Below are 10,460 nucleotides of genomic sequence, written 5' to 3' on the forward strand. Positions count from 1 at the left end.
TACAATCCTACTAGCTGAGTAGCCAGTTCTCCAATATTTATGTTTCTGGGACAGTAAACTTTGAATAGATTTGAAAGAAGAAAGAAGATCCAGAATACCACATCTTCTTCCATATTGTTATACTGTAACATCTATATTTAGCAGTGAGAAAAGACTAGTTGGCTTGTATTTTCAAGGTACTTACATACATTTAAACTATAAATAACTTTTGTTTCTTTGGCAAGAACAGACTGCTGGCGTTTTGAAAAAGGCAGCTGCCACATTGTTCCCAGGGTGCAACACAATGGCAGGTCAAACTTTTGTTCCTCTTGTCCTACAAACAATTTTCAAGCCCACGCTCAATAAATAAATTTGGTCTCAGCACTCCCAATCAGGGCTGCACAATCCCCTCAGTAGCAGACCTATGATAAATGGACTTATTTTCCCAAATCAAACACTTGAATTTAAATTCAGATGAGTTAATGCAAAGGTCAACATTGTAATCAGTTCTTTTGATCTTTATAGAATTTCTGGAGTAATACATAATAAATCTGAAACAAGGCAATTTGCAGCTCTGTATGTGTGGCTGGTAATAAAAATCTTAACGATTAGAGCCTTTATGTACTTAGGGAACGTTTTATAGTAATAGCTATAGTGAGAGCCTCAATGCATGGGGAATGATGGCAATAGATAACACTGAAAGACATGATTGCTTGATTGTTTATATAGTTTATACAGTATGTATAGATTATACATTATAAATTAAAACACAATGTTTCTGAAGAGCCTCTCAATGTTTTTATATTATTCTATTTTGGATTAGTACCCTCCACAAAATATGATCTTGATTAAAAAAGTATGAATTTAACAAAGATTTCACATACTTAGAATTTTATTATTTCACATAGTAGTATATTGCTTCAGCAAATTTTAAAGAAAATAAGAAATGAAAACATTTGTAAACAAAGCATAGTACTTCTCTAAAAAAGGAAGATCCTTTTATGAAAGCATGTATTTAGAAATACAGTATGTCACATCTGTTATGAACAGGAAACTGATCATTAGACAAAAGGTATTCCAAATGAAGATTTGAATGTACAATACTAGAAGTATATTAAAACATCAGAAATCATATGAAGAAATTGTTAAGATAAAAAAAGTCAGAAAATAATTTTAAAATGTTCCCTTAATTTTACAGTTATCTTGCTAATCATCAGATAACCAGCCATTTGGTTACTAATCTGTAAAAAACATCTTCCTTTTCCAATATTCAAAAAAGAAATGAGGCAGATAAGAACCAGTATCAGAGCACACCTTCCACAAACACATTATTATGCAGTGGAGAGAATAAAGATTATAGTTTAGGAAGCGCAGAAATAATACTTTTCCAGGAAAAGTAAAACTAAGCTACTGTCAGCACAGGAAGGACCAAGAGTTCATCTGTGGAAATCACAATTGAAGATCCTGCTATGAGGGCCGATCAGCTAGCCTGCATCTATTCAGAGAGATTGAGAGAGAAAGAAAATTTACTATTTGTTTAGTTTCCGTACTCAGAAGTCTCTTCATGGAAGACACAATAATCTTTTTGGCAAAAGTAAAACTCTTCTTTACCTTATTCCAAATTCACTGTGAGTTAATTATAAGAAAACACACACAAAGGTATTACTGATACTAAATGCTGTTTGTGAAAAATAAGTAAGGCTTATTAGTTTTGGTGCAAGACACCATCTCTTACACAATAGACTGAGTACCTGACAGTGATCCTCTTGGCATTTGAAAGAATGTCTTAAGTCTCATCAGCCAAGATAACACTACTGCTTTAATATGAATGCACTTGCTGCATCATGTAAGGGTTATGAAATACATCTAAGCCTTAAGAATTCTCTAAAGAATCTGACTTGATACTGCATGACAGGTCCATTAAAAGTTATCATTAGTCAAAAATCAATACACCACCTAGTGTGTATATACATAATGGATAAAATCGCAGCTGATCATCTTCTGAAATAATTACGTATGGGGAATCTTCTTCCAGTACACATTCCTTGTGGCACTCCAAGGGAGTTTTATAAAGATCCTCAAAAGGAAAAAGTCAAGAATTGAAAACTGGAAAAAAAGGAAAGTGTAGCAAATACTATGCAGGTAATGTAAAGGCTGGTATTGGGGCAAGTATAGATAAATCATTTTTCACAGCTTTCAAACTGTCCTGTGAGCTGAAAAAGACTCCTGTTTTTTGGTGATTATGAATTATTTTGTTAAACTCACATCTTCCTTTCTCAGAAAGTACTGGCTTACCAAAATTTTATTGAAGGGGATGGACCCAAGGTCCCATCCCACCCAAGGCCCATCCCCTTTCACTCTCTTTTTTTGCACAAAAAGCTGACAAAGACATGTGACACAATACAATCCTTAATCTCATGAACAGGACACCTTCTGGGAACACACCAACTGAACAGCTGTGATGGGACACTGATTCCTTACATCTTAACTCACTAACCACAGTGATGGCTTCGTAAGAAAAGGCAAAGTATGACATACAAGGCTTCAAATACAGGATTTTACTACAGAGAAAAGCACGTACAATGTCACCTGTGATTGCTGGAGTAACAAGCTCAGGATTGCAAAAAGGTAGATTTTGATTAAAAAAAGCAAAAAGAAAAAACTTTCCTATGATAAAGATCACCGAGCAAAATGCATAGGGACGTGTCAAGGATGGAGATTCTTTGGCTTTATAGAGTCTTCGGCTATGTAACACTGGAGGGACTTAGTATTTTGAACCAGAAAAAAAGGTGAATGATAACGCAAGTAAGAATGACTAAAGATCCCATCATCGTATTAGAAGAGCTGCTTTTGCTTTCACTGTTGTGGTGACAGTTTGACTATATTCACAAGGGTACTTGAACAAATAAAAGCAATGTGAATCTGTAATCTCAGTATCCTGTAGGAAGAGCTACACAGAAAAACAACCCACACAAAAGCAAGGTAAAAAGGTCACTACACAGAAATAAGGTATAATAAGCACATTTTAAACTCAGATAAGTTGTTGCACTTATGTGTTATTAGCTACAAAAACAGATTTGGAAGGATCCTGAGAGAAAGAAAAGCATCTGAAGTATGAAAAAAATGGAAAAAAGAAGGCAGGGGATTGCAAAGATATCCAGTCAAGAAAACAATCTTTGTAACCACAATCTAAATGGATATAAACAGGCAAAATGATTTTGTCAAGACTAGACAAGTAAACGTAATCTAAAATAGAGAAAGATGAGAGCCTGAGCAAAAGATTAGGACTGTGTAGAAAGACTGAAAAGACAGGCTGTTTCTTAGCAAGACATCCCAAATAACATTATTTAGAAAGAAAGCTGAGTCAAAGCTGACACACACTACTGACTGACAGGACAAGGTTGGGAACATTCCCCATGGCTACTAAAAAAAGGGGAGTGCCGTATGTATTTAACCAAACAACCAGTCCCCCATCCCCAACAACGGCCCAGATGGCACACTGGAATATTAGAGGTGATGGTGAAGGTCTATGTGAGGTGAGAATAAAGACTAGTTATGGGTAACTTTTTGTTGTTAAAAAATGTCTTATTTGTGCTTTGCTACAACAGTTAAACAATACTGCGTACGGGAGGTGATTGTCCCCCTGCACTCTGTTGGCCTCTTCTCACCGATAACTAGTGATAGTCCTAGAGGGAATGGCCTCAAGTTGCACCAGGGGAGGTTTAGGTTGGAAATGAGGAGAGATTTCTTCTCAGAAAGAGCAGTCAGGCATTGGAAGGGGTTGCCTAAGGAGCTGGTAGAGTCACCATCCCTGGAGGGTTTAAGGGTTGGACGTGGTGCTTAGGGACATGGTTTAGTGGGTGATACTGGTGGTAGGGGGAGGCTTGGACCAGATGAGCTTGGAGGTCTTTTCCAACTTTAATGACTCTATGATTCTATATTGAATTCTTTCTATTATTCCATCTACTGCCACATTGTTATCCCACTTTCAGCTATATCATCATGAACATTTCCTACCTGTTCTCTCAGCAGAGAAATTTCATTTCTATTCGACTTGAAACAGTAATAGTACACCATCATTTTTATATTAAATATTTATTTTAAACAAAAATGAGTGTAGAATGCTAGATATAAACTTGCATTCAGCTGGCATATTAAAGCCTCTTTCCCCCTGCTCTCCCACAATATGCAACTGTAATTTAGTAATTGAACATTTTGGTAGTATAATTGGTGCAAACACATATAACTTGCTAAGAAATACAATAATTAAGATGTGCAATTACACAATTATCATATGTAATTGCTAAAAATTTAGGTTGATGTGATGGAAGACTGTTTTAAGAAACTCCAGTCTTTCACAATTTATCATCCAAATAACTAGTACATATTGCAGATTTAAATGATAGAATGTTTTCCTCTACAATGCAACTGCTTTCAAATGCAAACAGCACAGATAACAGAGCAGGCAGATAACTTACAATATCAGTAACAATTTATGTTTGGTGGAGGAGTCTGAGGATTTTCATGAAAAAAAGTCTAGATTTTCAAGGCAGTTCCTGGTATAGAGATGCTCATAATGTAAAAGGTGCTTTTGATCATCATATTAGAGAAAAAATTAAATTACAATACTTATGTACAAAATCCCCCAATGAGGTACAACCATAACCATTTCCATTTTTAGATTTTTATTATTATTTTTTACAAATAAACACTAGTGGAATACACCACCACCAAAGCAGGAGTAAATCTGTTTTAATATGCTTGGATTGGCATAACATTTTGAAACCCTGAGTAATTTTCTATGGTATAAAGATCAACTGAGGAACAGTTATAAAAAATGGAAACGATTGTTGCAAGTAAAAGTTTGAGAGTGCTTAAGGTATGAATTACAATGAATTACAATTGTACTGCTGAGAAGAGACTAAAAGACTTCTGCCAGAAAGTACTTCTACCATCATTTTAAAGAGGTTTTTATGACCAAAATTATGTATATATTTAAAAAAAAAAAAAAAAAAACTAGGAGGATTGTTGTGTAACCATCCCCACAAACAAACAAACAGAGAGCTAGGGCATAGTAGAAGAGCAACATTACTGCACAACAGGTGCTAGGTGACAAACACAGTAGTAACAACTGATTATGAGATAGTGGGCTGAGAATATCAACACTTTACACACAGGTTTTACAAATACATCACTGCCAATCCCACCATATTATAGAGAACATTTCATCACAAACTACGAGTATTCACTAGCCCTCTGATTCAATTAATAAATAATACTATAGTTTAGATTACTGATTCCAAATTGATCAGAGAACTCACTGGAGTTCTAGATGCTGCTCTTGAATATCAGCACACTGAGGAGATGCAAAATATTCTGATTCTCTTAAGATGCTATTTAAATTAGGACCAGTTCAAAAACCTACAACTGCCTAGTTGATCAGAAGTTTGAACCGTCTTAAGAATAAATCTTACTGTCAGGGACCTAAACCGACTGGCAGAGATACTCAACAGAAGCAAAAGGCAACATATATATACATATATATTTTTTTCACCTTTTAAAAAATGTATTTTAAAGAAAACATAGCCATAAGCCAAAGTGAAGAAGGTGCAGTGTTATTAGAGCACTAGCCTACCTGCAATGTATCAACTAATATTTATTAAAAAAAAAACCATTTTGTTACTGAAGGATAATTAAAATATGTACAAGCAATCCCATGTGTAAATCCATGTGTTATAACAGATGGTCATTGGAGAAAACCCAGAAAAAATTCCAGAAGGGGAATCTAGGAATCTACATTCTCCTTCCTTGCTTTGCTTCCCATCCTACTTTCCATTCTGCTCAGTGACATAGCATCAGCAATAAAGAGAGAAAGGTGTCCACACAAAACATTATAAGCTGGCAGTTACGGAGACTGTTGGCTGAGGTGCAAGATGTGGGCTAGAGAGAATTTCTAGCAGGGATAAGCTTGCACTTTTCCTGTTCAGTAAAACAAACAGTAAGAAATTACGTGAAGACCAGATGATGCTTCTGCCACTACCACTATGGCCATTGCTTCCAAGAACACCTGTTTTTAGGTACCCTTCACGTGAGAAGGTTCAGAATTTTTTTTTTTGGTGTGTGCGTGTGTGCGTGTGCGGAAAGGAACTTGTCTAGAACCCTGCCTTAAATGCCCAAGCTCTGCTAGGAAGATTGGGTTTCAGACATAATTTTATATTTGCTAATTCTGTGTGTCTCTTCATTCTGTGTGACTTTTTGGCCTGACATGATAAAATGCCTAATGACCTATACACATAAGCTGAAGGAATGCAACAACAACAAAAAAAAAATCATTTTTTTATTTTACTCTAGCAATGAGAAGCCAACAAGGTATTTATTGAATTATAGTTAGTATGTGTTTACATCTTTTAAGCCTTGCAATTTTCTTAGTAGCAAACAAGTCTGTGAAGTCGGCCATTAGTCAATAGAAAAAATACAGCTGCCTTTTGGAAAAAATGCTGCTAAAAATTACTTTATCTTCTAAGCAGTGCAATTAAGATCTGGTAGGTATAGAAAATGAAGACATCAAGGAGAAAAGAGAAATGAAGAGAATTACCTTCCTCCAACCACAAACCTGCATCAATTCATTTAGACAAAGATTTTCCAAGTATATGGAGAAATATTTTTATAACAATTTTTCTATAAAAGGTGTAGACACCATTAAGTGCTTATACATATTCACTGCTTACACTGCCAGTTACCGACAAAATATATCTTAATATTTTTAATATCACCCAGATACCATTTACTTTATCCATTGTTACAGAGAAGAAAAAACAGAAGCACTTTTAAAAAAATCTTCAGATTCTTTCCACTCCGGTCCCTGCCCCCAGTCCCACCCTGTGCCCCTGCTTCTTCATTTCATGCATTCATGCTCTTGTATCCATAAATCCAACTCAATCCTAAAAGTACTAGGGATAGGAATAAGCACAGAAAGGAATAGAAATAAAACGTGTTACAAACACACTACTGACTGTTTCAGTCACAAATTATTAGTATGTGTGAAATTATCTTTTTGCTTCCATGTTTCTACTGTCTTCAGTATTTAAAATTGTAAAGTTCCCTGGGTCTAGGATTACTCTTTTACTTTTGTATTGCCCATCCTAATTAAAAGGTGAAGCTTTGTGGTTACGGGCTCTCATGATGAGTTTATTTAGCTTATTTCCTTAATAATTCCAAATTTAATTTGCACTTAAAATGCACAAACAAAATAATCTTATTGTTAAAAGGAAAATAAAAAGAACAACCCTTCATTAGTGTGTCTAGCATGGATTTATTCCGATTACACAAAACTAAATTGTACTCTAAAATACCTGCTCTGGGAGCTTGTGTATGTGGGTAGCATCCATGTTCAACAGAGGATTTCAGCTGGACAATGATGAAAAGTCCATATGTTACAGTGCCACCATAAATTATGTTAGAACGTATGGTCAGGCCACAGAGGGGCTCCAAAAATAGGTTAGAAACAGCTCTCTGACTGAAAACAAATTGCCTAAACTCCAGTATGAGAAAACAGTGTTCTTGACGTATATTTTCATGTGCCTACTGCTGTTCTGAGCTAAGTCTATAGAGATGGAAACCAATATGCCAGTACTTTAAATTCAGAAGTTGCTATTCCATCAAGACTCTAAAACGCAGAGAAATCTGCATGTGTCTGATGCCTCCAGGCTCAAAGATTTATTATGAAATAAAGAAAACATGAGTGATCATATGTCAGTTTGCCTGGACATCGGCTATTGAACCTGCCATTATGGAAGGACAGAAATCTCAAAAGACTTTTCTTTTAATCATCACAGACATTAAAATGTTTGTTTGACAACTACTATCACACAGCTAGGGCATATATAAAACATTAACACTTCTGAAATACATACAAAAGAACATACAAACCAGAATAATATTCTCCCATTGCACTTAATACTCTTAAAATTAAAAGAACACCTGACTCTACATATCTATAATGCATCACTTCAGAAGTTTGAATCTTTTAAAGCTGGGATTAAGCTGTGTAAGAACCTACCATGAATGTAAAATAAGACAGCTTTACAGAAGAAACTGCTGTTAAGCTGCTTGCAATCCAGATACTATAAAATTCTAGCCTTTAATAAAATAACCTTCATTTAAAAATGATGACATCTGAGGGGAATTTTTTTCATGCTACTAAGTATCTTAAAGCACAAGAACAAAACAAATCTACAGAGTGCTATTATATTGACTTCATAAATTAATATTCAATAAACTCAATTGTTTTCTGTTGAAGAACTGCTACACCTAAGGGGAGAAAAAATAAATCAATGTGGGATTCACTGATTAACATGTTATGTTGATTAATCCTATGATCTCAATGAAAAGTCTAAAGATCAAATGAATATTAGATAAGCTGCCATGTTAAACAAAACACTTCATTTTCACATTTTTATTTCCAGTGTACAACAGTTTTTTGAATAATACTTCATGCTTGTTTAACAGATACATTTGAAAGCTACACATATGATGTAAACTCAAAAGAGTTGTATTTAGCAGAGAGAAATATTAAATTAAGATGCATTAAGACAATTAGGATTTTTAGTAATTACAAGAAACTTGCTGGGGGCTAAGCAACCCTACTATTTCTTTAACAGCAATTTTGCTTCTGCATTTTTGACAATTTGCATTGTGTTGTGATATTTTCAGGTAATCTTAAGCATGCTACAGAGAAAACAGAAGCAAAAATTCTACCTTGCATGTTTTTCTGAATCTTCTTCCATTTCTACCTTAATGTTTTCAGTAACTTGGCATTGACTGGTCTAACTTGACTTCCTGGCTCAAAAAAATAAAAAGTTCTATTAATGTAAAGATCATGATCACTTCTTCGGATCACCTTTGGCTAAGGTAAAACAGAAGCTTGAAGTAAATGAAAAATTTAGTTATTTTAATTGCCATTGCTGTACCAAACAGCACAAAGCCATATTGTCCCACAGCATGAAGTGATCAGATATCTGCCCAAGATGATGGACAGCTCTGGCCCAGTGAACAGGCAAAAAAAATCCCATTTACTCTGTGCCAGATGGGACCTACTGGACGCTTCAGCGCAAACAACTCATCCTTCTTCAGACCTTCTTGTCCGACTCTTGAGCTAGCTCCAGCTGATAATGATGGATATCAAGGCTACAGTAAAGTGGGTGACAACAGCAGCCTTGTTATAACTGCCAGTCTTTCAGTCTTGTCATTATTACACATTGAAGATTTATTTGAGTTTATTGTTGTGCACTGGGTCTAGCCATTTACAATTCATCACCTACTACAGAAGGTTCAAGATAGTGGCCATAGCTATAATTGCCACCTCCACCTGCTTCTGGAAATTATGAGGTCACTTGCTAGGGCAGCCTAACATCCACAGAGCTCTGCAAGTCCTGACAAGCATCTGCAGCAAATACCACTGCTGTTACTCTTGTACATTTGGAACCATTTTCCTGCACATTTTGGATTGCTGGGTTTCACCTATAGTTACGGTGCACACATACTTCAGAGTGTCCCTGAAGTTCTTTGGCAACGTAGTAAAACTTTACACCTGCTTCATGATCCAGCCAGTCTGTGTCCTAGTTCTCATGTATTTATAAACTAATAGCTATTTTATGTAGCTAAGATGAATTAATGTTATCCAAAGTACAATGGGAGTGTACCTTTAAGATAGGTTTTCTTAAGACTACAAAATAACATGATGCAGAATGTGTGAAGGTAAAATAATCAAAATTACACAGCTTAAGAAAAAATTATTTGAAAGAATCATGTACTTTTATCATGGGTTTCCTACTGCACAAACATTTTAGAAGTTGAAATAGATTACTCATTGCTTAAGTTTTCATGAGTACATATTCAAGTAGATGAACATTAAATTCCTTCCAAAAAATGCAGAAGTTGTCTTGCCAGAACCCTGTTTCCTCATCACCTCTTCCATTCCTACTACCCAATGAAATATTTTCTGGTTTTAGTGTAATACTCAATAGCCACTATTTTTTTTTTTTCATTATTAGAACAATTACTATTATCTAAAGTGAAAATTTTGTGAAGCATGGATTTGTCTACTACTAGCTGTCATGGATAGTTTATTAAGAAAACCTACTAATTTCTCTAATATCCACAATATTCTGAAAATCTAAACCCAAATCTGCAAATCTAAACCTCAATATATGGAAACCAAGAGTGATGCTTCTGTTGTTCATTACAGGCAGTCATTTAAGGAGGGAGGGAACAAGCCAAGGTTTTAGTCAAGGGACTTCATGAAGGAAAAGAATTAAAATTCTCTTCAGGTTTAAGCTGGACTGAAGGTCACCAATAAAGAGGGTTAACTAGGACCTCACAGTATGTAATAAGTAAACACAGCAGAAATGCTTTTAGGTAAAAGTCACTCAAAAGAAGCAGCTTTAGAAAACAAAATGCAAGTCTGATCTGGTTAATGGATA

General features: G+C 35.2%; 1 protein-coding gene across 2 annotated transcripts in view; it reads right to left on the reverse strand.

Moving 5' to 3' along the window:
* Positions 1 to 10,460, reverse strand: part of GPATCH2 (G-patch domain containing 2) — a 116,406-nt gene that overhangs the window by 51,326 nt on the left and 54,620 nt on the right. The gene's annotated exons all lie outside the window — the stretch shown is intronic.

Source organism: Oxyura jamaicensis, chromosome 3 (assembly GCF_011077185.1).
Source record: "Oxyura jamaicensis isolate SHBP4307 breed ruddy duck chromosome 3, BPBGC_Ojam_1.0, whole genome shotgun sequence".
NCBI classification, from domain to species: domain Eukaryota; kingdom Metazoa; phylum Chordata; class Aves; order Anseriformes; family Anatidae; genus Oxyura; species Oxyura jamaicensis.